Source organism: Carassius gibelio, chromosome B18 (assembly GCF_023724105.1).
Source record: "Carassius gibelio isolate Cgi1373 ecotype wild population from Czech Republic chromosome B18, carGib1.2-hapl.c, whole genome shotgun sequence".
Lineage (NCBI taxonomy): Eukaryota > Metazoa > Chordata > Actinopteri > Cypriniformes > Cyprinidae > Carassius > Carassius gibelio.
In genome coordinates this window covers 19,617,746-19,636,385 of record NC_068413.1, presented here as the reverse complement: position 1 = coordinate 19,636,385, position 18,640 = coordinate 19,617,746, and the positions used below count along the sequence as shown (strand labels likewise).

General features: G+C 39.6%; 1 protein-coding gene across 1 annotated transcript in view; it reads right to left on the bottom strand.

Moving 5' to 3' along the window:
* The window catches only part of LOC127977483 (xylosyl- and glucuronyltransferase LARGE2s), a 46,517-nt gene extending 33,633 nt beyond the window's left edge, over positions 1 to 12,884 (bottom strand). The window contains exon 1 of the mRNA XM_052582362.1: positions 12,768 to 12,884. The gene's annotated coding sequence lies outside the window, so the exon portion shown is untranslated. The remainder of the gene's footprint in view (positions 1 to 12,767) is intronic.
* Between the last annotated feature and the right edge of the window lie 5,756 nt (positions 12,885 to 18,640).

The following is an 18,640-nucleotide window of genomic DNA, read 5'->3' as shown; positions in this document are numbered from 1 at the left end:
CAGCACATTTTATAACTCATGGACTCGTGTAGGAAATGATGTTAACAATGCCGGCCTCTCTAATCCTCCTGCCTGAGTGTGAACAAACTCGTGAGGGCCGTCAGCACAGAGGGCTTTGACATGACCAAACAAACAAGAAATATAACACCTAGGCCACCACAGAGGATTTACAAGGGTCAGGGAGGTCAAAAAGTCTCTGAATTGTTCTTCGCCTGCACTCTCAGTGGCTGATGGGAAGAGAATATTGCTTGAGGACCGTGAGGTGTTGAGCAAACACAATCAATACTGACACACGCAAGCGCACACACATAAAGCTGATGGAAAAATGACAATTTATTTAGTCCTGACAAGTGCAGGATGAGAAGCAAGAGAGCTTGGCTTTTGGGTTAGCAAACTCTACTAAGTGCTGTCTCTCTTCGGTCTGTGGTCACTCCAATCTCCGGCTCCAGACAGCTTTTCTAAATGGAGTTCCGCCCAATCGCAGCGTCAGCTGTTTGCATCCCGAACGGCGACTGTATCTGAGACCTCAGACATGACTAAAATAACACAGACAGCATCTTACCTCCACTGAGTGAACTTAATCAGCTCGCCATACACCCACACATCCACACCAGAGTCTTATTGAGCTCTTAATAAACAAGACAAACCATCGCAGTAAGCCAAAGGCTTCATTATGAAGAAAAGAATGTCCTCTTGATGCCCATGTCTCTTACTAATTGTGCTAATTCCACTAATTAAGAAGGCGGCTTTTTGAAAGGTTGACCATGATTACCAAACTTGTTGCCATGATGGGGGGTGGGGGGTGGGGGAAGGTATTATGAGAGCTTAGCAGCTAATTGTCCAGCACAGGGTTCCCAACACACACACTAATGAACTTCCAAGACTTTTCCATGAATTGTTCAGTCATGATTACTGGATATAGGTATTTAAAAAGTATTTTATAGAGACAGACAATAAAAAAATGTAAATATTAAAAAAAAAATAATAATAATAATATATATATATATATATATATATATATATATATATATATATATATATATATATATATATATATATATATATATATATGATTATTATTTTAATCTTAACATTGACCAAAACATTGAACTAAATTGAATCCACACCGAACTAAACTGAGCTGAATAATAACACCATTGCCTATTTTAGAGCTAAAATTGTATTTCTTTCATAATTAAAGAACATTAAAACCATTATTATTAATGCTATTTACTTAAAGCTGCTTTATAATCTTGTAAACTGTATAAATCATCATTTGACTATTTTCTATAAATGTTCTTTTTTTTTTTTTTTTTTTTTTTTTAAGGTTATGATTCATTTCCATACTTTCCAAGCCATTTCAAAATTCCCTGTTGTTTCCCAATTTTCCGTGGGAACCCTGCCAGGGATGGAGATGAGAATGCTGAGCATGCACTCAGTATGACAGATGGAGAGAGTTGTTATTAGTGTCTGTTATTAGTTACTGGCACCCTGATTCTTCTGAGCTTCTCACGCCTCGCAAATAAAGGGTTAAAGGTCAAGTGTAGCTGAGGGGTGTAAAGCGTGTGAGAAATTTCTGTGGTGAAGCCATCCATTAGCTCAACGTCCCTTTCATTAGCTACATGTGACCTTTAACCCTTATTGCTGGAGGACAAGGAGGTCAGAGGCATCGCAGTATCAATAACTGTAATTAATGCACATTTGGAAAACGTGCCTGTGGCAACATTTCTGCAAAATGATATTAAGTTGCTTCTTTCATGTTTCCAGTGACTGGCATTAAAGCATGTTCAGTTTTATCCAAAAAAGATTAGGTGATTCTGACAATGTATTAATAAGCTAGCTGTGGTATGGTGGCAGTTTGGAAATAAAATGTGATTAAAAATCCAACCCAGAATTAATGGAGATAACATGCCTGTGCTGATATATCTGCAAGATATCACGTTACTTCTTGCATGTTTCGCAAAACTTTCAATTTTAAATATCCTTAGTGGGGCTAAATGACAGATGACTAGGAATCTTACTACAGTGGTTGTTTTAAATCTTATTTTCCTCACAATTCTTTTTACAAATAATTTCAGACTGGTTTTAAATCTTGCCACAGCAAGGAGTCAGCCCTCTTAGGGGTTTTAAATGATGTCATGTTTACGGTTGATTACGGACTCTGGCCAGTTTATGGGTCTGGTTCTGTTAGATCTTAGCTCTGCCTTTGATCTGGTCAGCGATGATATTCTTATATCTCGTCTTGAAGCATGTGTTGGTTCATGGGGCACAGTATGACGAGGTATGTTGTCAGTGTTGGGCATCATTCCTCCTCTGAGATACACTTAAGATCTGGTGTCCCATAGGGATCGATTATTGGTCCAGTACTGTTCTCCCTTTATACTGTATCCTTCCCCTATGGATTATCTTTAACAAATATGGGGTCTCATCCTATCTATATGCAGATGACACCCAAATGTATATCCTTTCAAAACGTTGTAATAAGCTTGCCAATAAGCCTACATTGGATAGTTTAGAGGAACTGAAACTTTGGCTTGCAACACATTTTTCGTGCCTCAATGAGAGTTTGGTCCCAATGAACAATGTGTACATGATTTCGAACTACATCTCTGTCACCATACAGTAAAACATGTTTCAGAAAATTGAAGTTGTTTCTATCTTTAAAGAAAGTTCAAATAGCTATATGCACACATTTGTAACATATCGGCTTGACTACTGCAATTCTTTGTATGTTGGTGCACCTGTCCTGTCCTTACTGGAAAGCATAAATATGTTATGACTATTACACCTGTTTTAATCTCACTTTATTTGCTGCCAGTTAAGTTAAGAACTAACCCTACCTTGTCTGTTTTTAAGTCCACTCTTAAGACCTATTTATTTTCTTTGGCGTTTAATATCCCTTGATTTATTGTTTTATGAATTTGTCCTTCACCAATGTTTAAAGTTTGTGTTTTATTGTGTTTTATAATTGTATTTTATAATTGTCTCTATATAAATAAATTGTATTGTAATTAATTTTATTGTATATATGATGGCAGTTTGTAAATGAAATATCTGGTGCATGACGCTAAAAGTTTGCTCTTGCTCTTTCGGGTTCAAAGATAACATACCAAACCACACATTTGGACATAGTTATGCAATGCAAGCATTAAATGCTACTAAACTATGCAAGCCAGCACCAGAATTTTTGCTCATTTTCACAAAAAAATCCATGGCACTCAGAATATTTTTTTGTAAGAATTATTATTTGAACATACAATTTATCAAAAGAAAGAAGAAATTCCTGCTTTAAAAAAAAAGAAAAAATAATTAGCTTTATACTGTCACAGTGTCTGGGTTGTGTTCCCTGGGTGTCCACTAGGTGTCCTCCGTTCCCACGGTGTCTGTCATCTTATCACTTCCTGTTCCCTTATTTGGTCACCTTCCTCCTTGTTTTAGTTAATTGATTGTTCCCCCACCTGTCTCCTGTTTCCCCATTATCCTTCTGTGTATAAATACCCGGTCTGTCTGAGTCTTTGTCATGGAGTCCTTGTCGTATGTATGATACTTTCCAGAGTCTGCGCTTCCTGTGTGTTATTGTTTTTATGTTTTTGGATTTTCTGGTTTTGACCCTGCCTGGACTGTTTACTCTTTTGGATTTGCCCTTAATAAAATCTCACACCCGCATTTGGATCTCTCCCGTGTTTTCTGTATCACCAAACGTGACAGAAGGACTCCGTCATGCAGAGATCCAGCGCTATGTCTGTTAACACTTCCTCCCCAGCCACAGAGCGGGAGAGAAGCGATCGCTTTGAGGGAACCCGACTGGTCGTATTTCGTGGGACCAGGGGAGGTCGAGAGGAAGCTCAGCATCGCTCTCCACCATGGCCCCCCTTCGACTCGGGGCTTACGTTGGAGGGACCAGAGCCGCCGTCTCACCAGGGCAGAAGGGGAAAGTCAGCGACACTGCCCATGATGGCCGCCAACCCAGCGCCGCTGCAGTGCATGGCCACCAACCCCGCACCACGAAGCAAGATGGACGTCAGCTTCACCCCACAGTGCAAGATGGCTGCCAGCTCAGCACCAACGCCCAAGATGGCCACTGACACCTTTCTCGATTACTTCGAGAGGCTAGCAAAGATCCTAGAGGTTCCCAAGACGGTTCACGTCATGGCTGCTGAGCCAGCGCCTCAGCACAAGATGGCCGCCAGCCCAGCGCCACAGCACAAGATGGCCGCCAGCCCAGCGCCACAGCACAAGATGGCCGCCAGCCCAGCGCCACAGCACAAGATGGCCGCCAGCCCGGCACCACTGCACAGGATGGCCGAATCTACACCTGTGTTGCCAGACAAGATGGCTGACTCAACGCCTGAGTCTTCCATCAAGGTGCCACCGACTCACCATCATAGAGAGCGGAGGAGGAGGAGACAGGCGTCTACCGTTTCTCAAAGCACAGAGGACATTCCCGAGCGGGCTGCTGCCATCCAGAAGGACGTTCCCGAGCAGGCCGCCGCTGTCCCTGAGGCGGTGCCCGATGCTGTTCCGGAGGCCGGGGCGGTGCCCGATGCTGTTCCGGAGGCCTAGGCGGTGCTCGAGGCCATTCTCGATGCGGTGCCCGAGGCCGTTACCGAGGTGGTGCTCGAGGCCATTCCAGAGGTGGTGCCCGAAGCCAAGGCGTCTCACGTCTCTACAAGCACATCTCTACGAGTCAGGTGCCAGCGGACCCTCCAGAGTCGAGTCAGGTGCCAGCGGACCCTCCAGAGTCGAGTCAGGTGCCAGCGGACCCTCCAGAGTCGAATGAGGTGCCAGCGGACCCTCCAGAGTCGAGTCAGGTGTTTGTGGACCCTCCAGAGTCAGGGCCAGTCACCGACGACCCTCCAGAGTCAGGGTCAGTCACCGACGACCCTCCAGAGTCAGGGTCAGTCACCGACGACCCTCCAGAGTCAGGGTCAGTCACCGACGACCCTCCAGAGTCAGGGCCAGTCACCGACCTGCTCCGCCCTGTTGGACTCCGGCATCGACCACAGGGGCGTGGTGGTCTTCTGCTCCGCCCTGGGGGGCTTCCGCTCTGACCACACAGATATGGTGGTCTTCTGCTCCGCCCTGTGGGGGCTTCATGTTACTGTTTGTTTTTTGTTTTGTGTCTTTACTCCTGTCTCTGTTCCCCTCTGTTAGTCTGGCCCTCCATCCCTCCCCCTCAGCCTCCGCCTGTCCGCCTCCCTCCTGGTCTCTGTGTTGTCCATCGTGGAGCGTCCGGAAGCCGCTCTGTAGAGGGGGGGTTCTGTCACAGTGTCTGGGTCGTGTTCCCTGGGTGTCCACTAGGTGTCTTCCGTTCCCATGGTGTCTGTCATCTTATCACTTCCTGTTTTAGTTAATTGATTGTTCCCCCACCTGTCTCCTGTTTCCCCATTATCCTTCTGTGTATAAATACCCGGTCTGTCTAAGTCTTTGTCACGGAGTCCTTGTCGTATATATGAAACTTTCCAGAGGTTACTCTTCCCATGTGTTATTGTTTTTGTTTTTGTATTTTCTGGTTTTGACCCTGCCTGGACTGTTTACTCTTTTGGATTGCCCCTCAATAAAACCTTTTACCTGCATTTGGATCTCTCCTGTGCTTCTTGTATCAACGTACGTGAAACATCCTTGTTGTTTATCAACACTCAAATGTAAGTTTAATTATCAAAGATAGGTCCCAATCGGATTCAGAATGACGATTATAGATGAAGTAAATCACGCACATCGAGACCCACCCATCTTGCACAGTTCATCTTCGTGGATTCAGTAATGTTATGCAGATTTGATTTAAGTGCTGTTGAATGTTGGAAGATTGCAATAGCTTACATGTGTATAAATATTTAGATCCTGAGATAATATTTAGATCTGTAAAATTTCAGAAGATGCTTAATAGCACCCCCTACAATATAACACTGAAAACATGGATTGCCAGAAAATTCCAATCAAAGTTCCATCAATCGTGGGGAAATAGTTAACTGATAATCTGCCCCTGTAATCATAATGTGTTCGAATAGGATAAAATGTTTTTGTTGATTTACAGCCACTAGTGTAAATTTTTCAGCTGGCAACTGCAGTGAATTGGATGCACAGTTTTGTATATAGAGAGAGTATATATATGAGTTTTGTAAAAATTAAGGTAGACGTGTTCTTTTTTTTTTATGAATCAGGATCAAATAGCTAATGACAAATGCAAACTCATCATCTCCATCTATCATATTGAGAGCAAAGTTCATCTACTGACTTCATGTCTGCTGGTCCCTGGCCAGGCTCCCATGGGCATGCAATTTCAAAAATGAAACATGAAATCTGAGGCTGATTCCTAATGTGTTCTCAACAGCAGCCCGGGAGAGCGATTCAAACCACCAATAATTTGACTGTGTCTGTGAAGGCCTTTGAAAGGTCTGCAACGCTAACACCTCACGTCCAGAGGTGTAGCTCTGCTGGACATCTGCTGTGACCTTCTGAGAATTAATCATGACCACTTACGCAGAATATCTATTGTTCTGGTCCCAGATGGTGTGGTGCAAGATCCAATCAGGCTACATGGGCTTCACAGCGAAAGTCGATAGACACATTCACAAGCTGTTTAAAAAGTCTATTGTATAAGAATGAGTCGGCAGTCTAGAAGGTCAGATGACATTCCATCTCGCCCTGAGTAGACCTTAATCTATATTCATTTTCCACAAAGAAAAGCTGAAGCTATCCCACATAACAACGTTTTGAACCTGGAAGCATGCGCAGGCAGCCTGGCCTTCAACTCGGTAAATACACAGCAGATTGTGAGTGGGGGAACGGAAGCTGCCAATATTGTTTTCACCCAGATCTTGGGTTCGCTAACTATCTATCTACTGAGACGCCACTAACTCGTCTCTTTAAATCATCTCGATCTCACTATCCAACAGAGGCGTGCACGTCTCCCAGTTTCATAGCCCACAAAATAGCAGGAGGCTTCATGCACTCACTTCCCCTCACAGTAAACACACCCACGTTCACGGAAGCAGCACATGCATATCAATAACAAACACTGAGCTTATTCTGCATCTGTGACATCATTTAACCTGCCATTGCATTATTCATAAGCCTGTTTGCCCATAAAAAATATGAATCGGATAAAACTGAGAGGGAGCTGTCATGTCTCACACTGTCATCTCTCATTTACAAGAGGCATCTCTAACTCTCTTTCACCATCAATGACACACACACACACACACACACACACACACACACACACACACACACACAATCCCGCTCAGACATTGAAGGATTTTACTGGATGTCACAGGAGCCAGTTAGCATTATTAGGCACACCAGATGAAAAGCTTTTTTGGATGCCATCTTGTGTTTGAGGATACATTACTGGGCGTGATATGTTTTATAATAATAAAAAAAAGTACATAAGGACAAAGAAGAATAGCGCTACAAAATAACCTAACTCTCTGATCCAAAACATGAACTAACATCTCTTTTGCACTTTTGTCCCTGACCTAATTGTCATCCATTGTAGTTGCGACTATGTCTCAGTCAACTTTTCATAACACTTACTTTTTGTTGGAATCCAGCCTTTTTAAATACTAAAACTAATAATAATAATAATAATAATGGTAACACTTTAGTAGTAAGGTCCAATTCACACCAATAACTAGTTGCTTATTAGCATGTCTATTATTAAAATATTGGCTGTTTAAGCAAATAAGGATTTAATTGAGGCAAAAGTCATAGTAAATGGTTAGTTAATAGTGAGAATTAGACCCTAAAATAAAGTGTGACCATAATGATTAATACAAGTAAATCGTTATGAAGATGCATTGTTATTGGTATATAAATATTTATATTGTAATAAGCCATACTGAATTCATAATAATTTTTATGTCATTATTATTATTATTATTATTATTATTATTATTATTATTATTATTATTATTATTATTATTATTATTGATTTATTGTTATTTAAATTATTTATCTATTTTATGAGCCCTTCTGAATGCAGCAACATATAACTAATATAATATTAATAACATACATTTTTTTTTTAACAATAATAATACAAAAGCAGTATATAATTATTTGGCTCAGCTGGCACAGGGCAAGGCATCAGTAGCACCAAGGATGAAAGTGTCTGCCAAATGTATAAAAATCCTTTATATGATATTGCTGTTGTAATTTCTTCAATCTCACCAAATATTTATTTCAATAAAACTGAAAGAAAGGCCTTTTTCAGGGTACAATGTTTTTAGCTTTAAAGGGATCTGAGTTCATCTGAGGTATTCACTTCTTGCCAACGCCCCTCAGACCCCTGCAAAGTACTGAGTTCGAGAGATCACGTGTCAGTAAAAATTGAGTTTGTTCTTCAATCATGTGAGTGAAAGAGGAGAGAACGCTCATTGCACTGAGGCACGGCTGAAAACCCCATAAATTGACCTGGTATGGCTAAAAAGGCATCTGCTTCTGTTACTTTTTTCATCAAACTGAAGTAATTTGCATAAGACACTCCATTTGAACTCCTATAATTTGATCAGAGATGCATTTTAAGCCAACGGTGAGAAATTTCATCACATTATGATAAAGGATGACAGCAGAAGCTTTGACTAAATCCACTGTTTTCAGTAGGTGGGGTGAACAGGGTGTCAAAAGATTGTGTGGCGTTTATGATGCCTGTGTGTAAGGATAGCAATTTTTCCCCTATTCCTCTACCTTTCTAAAGGGGCAAGAAGAATTTTTCCTGTGGATGAAAACTGGGAGCATGTTGTACTGAAATGTGTATTCCAGGGCACTGAGAGCTTTCCATTAGGGGAGCATGAATCACAGTGCGTTCCCCTCTTCTTCACCGACCCTTCAAAACAAAGTGATCTCCAGTAGGCTCATCTGAACTATCTCCTGCAATCTCTCATGCTGTCAGAGACATCTCTGCTCCACACCAGCACGGCCCTGGGACAGTCTTTACAGCTTGCATCTGCCTTGCTTATCCGAGTTTTGCCGCCGAAGGCCTAAGCAATCCAATTCGGCACTGAAAGAGAACACCACCAGGTATTTACACAGGGGGGTACCGGCGGGAAACTGGGATAAAAGTTCCTTTAACAACTAGAAATGGCTATAAAACACCCTAAAAGAGCATATCCTGTTTTGAACCCTAAGGGCTCAGAGACTGAACATGATTTATTTGGTCTATTTCATGGAGGGCCTTTTCTTATATGTGCTGTGCACCTTGTGGGAGAGCAAGAGGGTCTGCTGACTCACACATGATGAAAGGTGAAAGGTCAGAGCAGGATGAAGTCAGGCTACAATGGGAACTTGTGAGCTTCTTAACTATCTTCATGGTTTCTCATAGACAGAATTGAAAATAAATGGAGAGAAAATGAAAACCCCAAATAATCTCATGCTGTATGTTTCTCCTCAGAGATTGAAAACCACAATATTTCTCATCAAGTTCTTCAAGCCAAATGATCTAAGCTATATTAATTCTAAAAGTAAAAGCTGTTTAAGTTATGTCTATTTTTATTTATTTCATTTTTTATTTATTTCATATCTAAATCATTTTAAGGTTGAACCTGAAATAAAGATGAAACTTAAATGAAAAAGAGCTCCAAGTCTCCTGTGTGATATGCAAAAATTTCTTCAGGACAGCATAGAGTTGCATCATCTAAAATCTCAAGTTTCAAAAATGCAGATGTGTTCTGACCTGCTCATATATCCATTTTCAAGTATTTGAAACCCAAAATTTCCTTGGTGCCTAAAAATTAAGTTCAAAAAGTTTCATGATTTTAATCAATTAGACATGTTTTTTGATTACTAAAATGTAATCTAATCATTAAAATTTAATTACAAATCTTCATTAAAAATTTAATAAATTTAAAGAATTTCTCTGGGGGAGAACAAATTGGTTGGGTTATAGGGCTGTGCTATGAACAAAATCTGACTGCAAGTCATCTTATCTATGGAAGAGCAAGCTCTGTGCACTTTCCTCCGGGAACCAAGCAAGACTTTAAGTTTCTTCAGAAAATCCAGCTTCACCAGCTTCATTTTACAGTACAGGTAAACAAAGAGCCCTTTCTGGTGAAATATGTCATTTCTGGAGGTCTTTCTGGTTCCCAGAGAAAATCTGTATTGCTCAGAGGTTGATCCTCCATTATCAGCTCTCATCCACACAGACCAACCTGGAAATCCATGCCAGTCTAAGCTGCATCTTATCAGCAGGGTTCTCTGCCCCCTCTAAGGAGCCTTTATTGTTTCTCAGCCAACTCCAAGCCAAGGGCAGCCTGTGGGTTGTGGTCTGCACAACCTCCACACACGCTAATTTTCTAGCAACCTGCCTACACATTCTAGAAACCATCAGCATCAGTCGAACTGGGTTCTTTTTGATGAAACAAACACCACATTTGCAAAAAAAAAGAAAAAAAAAAAGAACCATCAGCTGCTTCTAATACATCAGCGCTAAACATTTTGATATCTACTTCTTCCTGAAAGCGGATGTAACTTGAACTCCAATCCAGACGATGAACTGGCATGACCTAACAGATCGTCTACAGAGTCTGGTAGCAAAGCACCCAAAAGCCATTATATCAGAGATAAAACTAAATCATGCTTAGCAATCAATATTTCATGAGCTCAGCTAATGCACCCTTTTAAATGTTCTAGTTGCACAGATTGTTTGTTTGTGGATATAAAAAGTATATAAGTGTGCATCTCTGCCCTTTAGATGGGAAAACATAACATTTAAGTGAGTTGTTTAGGGCTTTAGAATTGCAATGATTTGTTTCCCTGACAACCACTTGAGGAAGGACGATGACGAGCTTGATTCTGAGCAAATAAACAGCTTTATTTAACATTTGCTGATCTGATACAAAGTCTTTTTTCATTATTTGTAGGTGTTAAGACCCTTCCACATGACTCATGTCAGAGCTTTAACACCTCTCTTGACAAAAACATCATGTGTCACTCTGACCTCTTCATGAAAAGCATTGCAGATCATGGCAGGGCTGCTACGGTGTCTAGACATTAAACCTTGAACACAGACATCAAAAAGAGTGAACATATATGAATGTAGAAAGGAAAAAGTATTGCCGATTGCTCTGAAAGTTTGCAGAAAGTGAAAAAGATATGCCTTGACATTTGTGTCGTACAAAATTAGCAACTGCTAATTAAATCACTTGACAATAGTTTGTAGGAACTACAAAATCAAAACAAACTGTGTGCCGAAGAAAAGATCTGCCGTGACTTGCATATCTTCTAAAAAACGTTAACAATCAGAAGAAATTTCCAACTGAAATTAACGCTTGTGGTAGTTAAACTAGTTGCTTTTCTCACAGATTTTGGTGCAGATTATAAATTAATTAAGACAAGTTGTGTGGATCCTTACACTGTAAAAAATAATAATAAATAACATTTACAGTAAAATACTGCCAGCTGTGGTTGCCAGAACTTCACCATAAAAATATGGTAGCAACATTTTAGGTTTTACAGACTTAACTTAAATTGCTAAAAGACTATATATACCTTTACTTTTTCTTTTTCACTTCCAAAAACTATGTTTGTACCAGTATTTTACTGTAAAATTACATTAAATATAATTAATTTATTCACCAAATATAGAATGGAAGCTTAACTGTTAACCATTTAAAAGGTTTTCACTGTAGCATTTTTTAAGTGTTTTACTGTTAAAATCAATATATATATTTTTTAAAGTGAAAAAAATACTATGGTATCACCTTAAAGCACTTTTATCATAATGCATGATTTGTAAACTAATACATTTTAATGTCCAACACATAACCAGCTCTATACAGTATGTGTGTCTTTGCCAATGTAATAAAATTGCTCATTAGCGCACCTTGTATAGCATTGCACTTGTGATGTGAAAAACAAGAAAACTCAAAAACAAGTTCTGTGCAACACTGTTCAGCAAAAAAAGCCAAACCATGTGATATCAAGGCAAAATCGCATGGTTGCTTGAGCAAATGTGCTTTTATCTCCCGTTTTCTTTCTTTAACCATGTCAGCTGGGTTTAGTGTAGAGCTGATTAATTCCAAATGAGAAAATTAGAGCATAATATAATAAAATGTTAGCACGGTCATGTTTTAAAGGAAATTGAACATGCTTTTTATAGTCATTCACTGGACTGTTCACTTTTAAACTGCCACCAAACATGCAAGAAGCAACACAATATAATTTCTGCAAAAATATTTTCACTGGAATTTATTTTTCATGAGCCTGGGTTGGAAAGATTCCTCACAGTACGCCACCCAAACATAAAATGTTTGTAAGAAGTACAATGTGTCTGTCCTTCTTACTCACAGTTGACATTTTCCAGATAGAAAGAGACTGGCTCATCTTGCATATCTATTATTGACACAATGACAGTGCTGCACAGATTGTCTCAATTATACAAGAAAAACAGATAAATGAACCCATTGTCACAAGGACAAAAATATATATTTATTCATAAAAAATAATAAAAATCTAAATACTACAAAAAATTCCTGGCCATTTAAATGCACCCACCATTGGCAGTTTGCACCTTACTGTATCTAGACAATGAGTCTCTATCCATCTTGTTCATTTTCATACCAACACTCCCCACATTATCATGTAATTTGTTCCAGTAATCTTTGGCTGTGCTTCAAAAGGTCAACAGCCAATGGGGTCAAAGTTTAAGTGTTTGAACCTCACAATGCTTGAAGTGCGCACAGCATATCATTGAAACAAACTATGGGAAAATGACTTCAGAATAATATTTCAGATAATAAAAAATGAATAAAACTCCACCGATGACTCACCAGAATATGTCTTGGAAGCTCTGTGATGCAGAAGAGATGTGTTTGCTGACCCAGACTAAGTAAGCACTGGAAAACCTTTACTTTCAACCTCTGTGAAACCTGCAACAGAAGGTAATACAAGCCACTTTAAATATATAGCTTCTGTTGTACTTGGTAAAAAGTCATAAAATGAGGCTACAATGTAAAGGTGAACTCAGTGTATTACTCCCATACACTCCAACTTTACATTTGAAAAATTAATCTTTTGGAACCGGAAAAATTGGCCACAAATCAAGAGATACATTTCAAACATTTAAAGATGCTCTTTTAACACACATCAGTTTGTTTGGTTGCAACTTAACAAGTGAGATTATTGATATTGATTGAGGTCGACTTAAAGAAAGGTCAAACCGAGGACCGTGCAGTGAACAAATCATGAATTGATACAGCATCTGTGCTCTGTGGGAGTCGTCCTTTCATCACGTAGCTCTGACTCACAGGTTTGTTTGGCTCTATATTAAACATACTTTATCTCTCACTGTCTCTCTTCATGCAGAGACATATTGTGTCCTCCTACCTAAAACAAAAGCCTGTTAAACTGAGGATAGCACATCTCAGAGCTCCAGCTGAGAAAGTGTGATCAGCGTGCAGGCCAGAGACTGAATAGGGAGGAGACAGACTACTTGTAGAAAACCAAGTAGTACCAGTTTCTCAACTGCAGGCATACTGGTCTAAGATGGTTAGAGCTGGTTTAGTGTTGACCTAGCAAAGCAAAGCTATTTACCAGCAAAGCTTAGTCTGTGAAACACACATCACAAGAGTCTTAAAATTTCAGCCAAAATTCCAAGATTCTGATCACAGGACAAGGTTCTGGGAGAGGGACGTGATAGTGGCCTGTGGTGCTTTGTGCACAGCATGTTGATCAAGTTGAGGTGGTCTGCAGGGTTATTCTAAGTCCTCTGTGACTCTTAATTGCAGTGCTGTCAATCCAGTTTGTGTCCAAACAGCATAATAAGGGGTCATTACGAGACCAGAGTGGAAAATAATGGAAGAGTCATTAAAGCCTGGGGGAAGCAATATCTCTCCACAGTGTGGGGGGACAGGTAGTCTATTGCCCTGAGGAGATTACCAAAATGAAGTAGCGTGTCTCTGCCAAAGGCTACATTCAAAGACACAATGTTTGGGACTGACTGACAATCATAACACACAGACCAAACCTAAGCATATTTAAATTTGAGATATGATGTCATGGTTTACTCATGTAAATACATTTGATATCAGTTACCATGCTTTCATTTATATACAGGTCTAGATAATATGCCCATGGGTATATAAAATATAATCTGTCATATTTGAAAGCACTAAACCACAAAGAAAACCATAATGAATGGCTTTATTCAACAAGTAATCTCCCCCAAATTACCATTTCCGGGCATTTTGGAGAGTATCACAATGCATGCACACGCTTTCCCCTAAGAGTAGAAAAAGTTGATTATTTTCATTTTAGTGCCCCCCCCCCCCCCCAACCCACCCAACGTAACCAACACAGATGACATTGATTATGTTGTTGGGAACTCTCCAAAATGGCAGAGAAGAACTGTTGAATATATTGTTATTTTTGTTTTCTTTGCACACAAAAAGTATTCTCGTAGCAAAACTGAAGTTGAGCCACTGATGACACATGGACTGTTTTACTGATGTCCTTAATATGCTTCTGGACCTGGGAACAATACAGTTGTGTTGGTGTCTAAGGAAGGGTCACAGAGCTCTCTAGTTTAAACAAAAATATCTTCATTTGTGTTTTGGTGATGACAAAGGTCTCACAGGGTTTGGAACAACATGAGGGTTAAGTAATTAATGACAGAATTTTCATTTTGGGGTGAACTAAAGCTTTAAAGGTACAGGTTGTAGGACCTGTCATTAGAGGGCGCACTACCAAAACAATAACAATTGCGTGCTTTGATGACGCTAAGAAGGAGCGTGGAAAGATGGGATTTGTTGTCTTCTAACACAATAATTGGGCATGCATAGCAAATGCAAATTCAACGATTTGCGAAGTAGATTACATAAAAAGTCAATGCAAAGACGCGATCAGACTATGGATCAGACTATGGATCTAGAGATGCGATGCCCCGTGTTAGGCGTGTATGCCCCATAATACTAATCTTGTTGACCGTTATAATATCAAACGTTTTCCGTAAAGATACGAATCAAAACAACTCACCTGTCGAGTAAAACACAAGCGAGATCGGCATCTCTTTATACTTGAAGTTTGTCGCAAAGCTCTCTCCATCTAGAAAATGCAACACTGATATTGATGCTCTTTCTCTCCTCTTGTCCCAAACTCTTCTTGGGTCGTTTGGTTGGCCCGTATGCTTACGTTTACAGGAGCTGTCCTTGTCGACAGAACAAGTAATCAGCTGGACAAAATATATTACACTAGCCTAGTGGTTTTTGGATATTTTACTGCAAATATCTTACAAACTGTAGCTTTAAGTGAGTTTAGAAACATCCATGATGTATACCTTTTAATTTAATCAATATTCATCTAAGATTTGAAGTACACTACAAGTGCACATTCAATACAGTTAAGAACAATTATTTTCCACAATGGTTAATTCGTCACCCAACAACGCCTTCCACTGTGCTCTGTCTAGCTGTTTTAAGAACAAATCCTGTTTAAACAGACTCTCAAATGCTGTTGCCTACACCAGTACGATTCTTTATAACAGAACCATAATATTCCGAATATAAATGTGTAATAATGAATGTGAGGTAATTACAGCATATCATGGCTTGAACACCCCTCATGTTTCTCTGAATTAGCCCCTGCTATCTGCAGCTGCAATGGAAGGAAATTGCCTGAAAAGAAAAAGAAAGGACAAAAACAAAATACAAAGAGAATAAAGAAAGATGTATGCTTCGGTGAATAATGCTAAACAACAAATGACAGCTCCAGCCTTCAAGTAGAACAATACCATCATTAGATAACGGGCTGTTCTCTTTTCAAGACCGACCCTCGGGTTAATGAACGTATCTGCATCGCTTTATGCACCATTACATGGCTTATCTTCCCACGATGCTAATGCGACTCATGACTAAATTCAATGAAGAGAAGTGCCAAAACAGCAGTCTACACCAGCCCTGTCATGGCTTTATCCCGCAAGGCATGAAAAAATGCTGAAGATCAGTAGCGCAAAAGGTACAACTGTGCTTGGGGGTAAGCAGCAGTTCTCTGCCATTCTGTCAAGACCTTTGTGCACTTATTATGGAATACTGTCACCACTGAAAGTATCTGAACATGTTTGAAGTGGAATGAACATGAGCCATCCCCCATATTTCCCTTTTGAAATAACATCACAAGCTGGTGAAGGTGACATTGCCCTGTGTGAAACTGCAGTTCTCAGGAACAGTACAGAGAATATCAATTTTCTGTAATTAAAAAACATTTTTAATCCTGCTTTCGCCTGAAATCTGGCCTACACCTCGTTGTGCTTTGATGATGAAAAAAGATATCTGCGCTATAAAATCGGATTGCATGAGGCACATTATAAAATAGCCCGATATACACACATCTGTGACCACACATCAGTTTGATTATTTAATGTACTATAATATGAAAATTGTATGTACTCATTTGCCCGGCAAACATAGACTGCTTACAGCTGAGCTAACAAACCTGATCATTAAAGATCTCTGATCAATATATTGATTTACTTGGACGAATACGTTTTTTTTTTTTTGGGGGGGGGGGGGGGGGTTGTGATTATTCCTATTAATGAATGTAATTATTCATTGCATTTTGGTGCATTTAATAAATTATGTCTACTTGGGGAAAAAAATGTAATTGTATTAGCACTATAGTATTTTAAAATTGTGATTTAGGAAATACAAATGTGATTTTAATTGCATTTTAACAGAGGCTAACTCTCTTTTACAGATATTTTGTATTGAAGGACTTGTGTGGAGTAAAAGCAGATGCAATGACAATCTACGTTCACATGCACTCAAATAAATTGTTTACAATTATATCCATGAGCTTGATCTGAATAAAATTTTGATCAAATTGAAATTGTTGGTGACCTGAAATTATTCGATCAATAAAAAAAATAAAATAAAAACGATGCATAAGAATGCTTGAATTTGTCTGCTTTTCAATCAGATAAAAAAATTGGACACTTGCACGGTGCCATGACATGCATGTTTTACAAATGTTTAACATCATACAAACATTATAGCGAATTTTCACATTTCTCTTCTTAAACTCTAGAGAAGATATCTACATGCTTACCAGTGTCTTTTCTGAGAAACTGAGACTCAATTTGGCATCTGTTTATCTCATGCTGTCTAGTAGAGATATCACAAAGCTTTTGTTAGCGATTCCCCTGCTCATAAAACCTACTTAAACTGGTAGCCATGTTTTTGGAAAACAGTAATGACCATCTCTGACCAGATAACAACCAGCTTTGAGAAGCTATAAACAATATTCCATGCTCCAAAACAAATCTTTCAGCAAAATGTTTTTTCCTTCGGGCATGAAAGAAATCTCTGTTTCATGAACTTTGTGAGGTGAGGTAAAATGAACCAAAATAGCTACATCAAAACGCTCTGCACAATAAAACCTAATTGGCACCTCTCAGCTTCCACACTCCGTCTATCATGCCTCTCGCTCCACGTCACTGTGAGTTACAGTGATGAATGTTTGTTTCTCTCACAATTCGAAGACAAATGCAACTCTCTGAGTCTGCTCAGTTCCTTGTCAGCATTTTAGTCCCAATCCTGCAGAAATCATAATTGCCTCTCTTCCACTTTCTCTGCTTCCACACAGCTTTCAAATTCTCCTATACCTCCAGAGCGCAATTCCATCAGGTCCCAACGGCAAAATCAGATCAGCAACCAATAGCCATTAGCTCCTCTATTTAAAGAGATCTATGCAGTTGTGAAGATTGCTTAGAGTCAATTACGCCGCCTGTCTGTGTTTAGCCTGTGGCCATACTGCACTCCGACGGGAAGATTATTGAGTTTCATCGCTCTTTTAATGGAGAACGCCCCCCAGCTCTCACCTCACGTTCATTCAGAACATATGCAGGGCAGTAAACCCCCTCCAAAACCTTACCGCTGCACGGCCGACTTCTGCCCCGAACCGATAAGGAGCAGTAACAAAAGACATTGATTTGCCCCATAAGGATTAAAAAACCATCCATCCAGTCGATGCAGTTTTATGATACAGTACTAAAACTCAAATGGCTGCATAGTGCTGTGAGGTTGAGTAAAGTTCACTGTGCCGTTAAGGCATAAAACAGTGACAGCTGAGGTGTGGCTGTGAATGTAAAGGTCAGTATCTGCTGTGTTATTCTGAATTCTAATAGTCATACAACAGATAACTGTCGCTCAGCTTACCTTATTGACTGTTTCTCTGCTTTAAATGAAAGGAAATCTGTAGGACAAGGGACTTTGTGAATGAATCCGATTTAGACGCTGAAAATCTCAGTGGGCTAAAGCTCACTGAAGTAGCAGGAGCATCGAAATCCCTGGAGGTAGATAAAAACCCTCCTTATTTCTGCAACCAGACAGACGGCTTCAAAGGAAAACACACAAACATACAGAACAGACCCAAAATACAAATTTCCCTTCCGTCCAAAACACACCTCCAGCACTGTTCCCAAAGGTCTAGGCAAAATGGAAACGGAAAATTTTAGAACAAGAACTGAATAGTGTTACATACACACACAAAACAGCATATAATGCATTAAGAGTTTAACCTGTTCTCAGTTTTAAGTGTTTAATGGTCTTTATGCAAATCGTTTACTACCAAACAATTTTTACAGTATTCAGTATGTACTGTTTATATAGGCATGTGAACAGAATTCATTACACATAGTCTATTATCAATC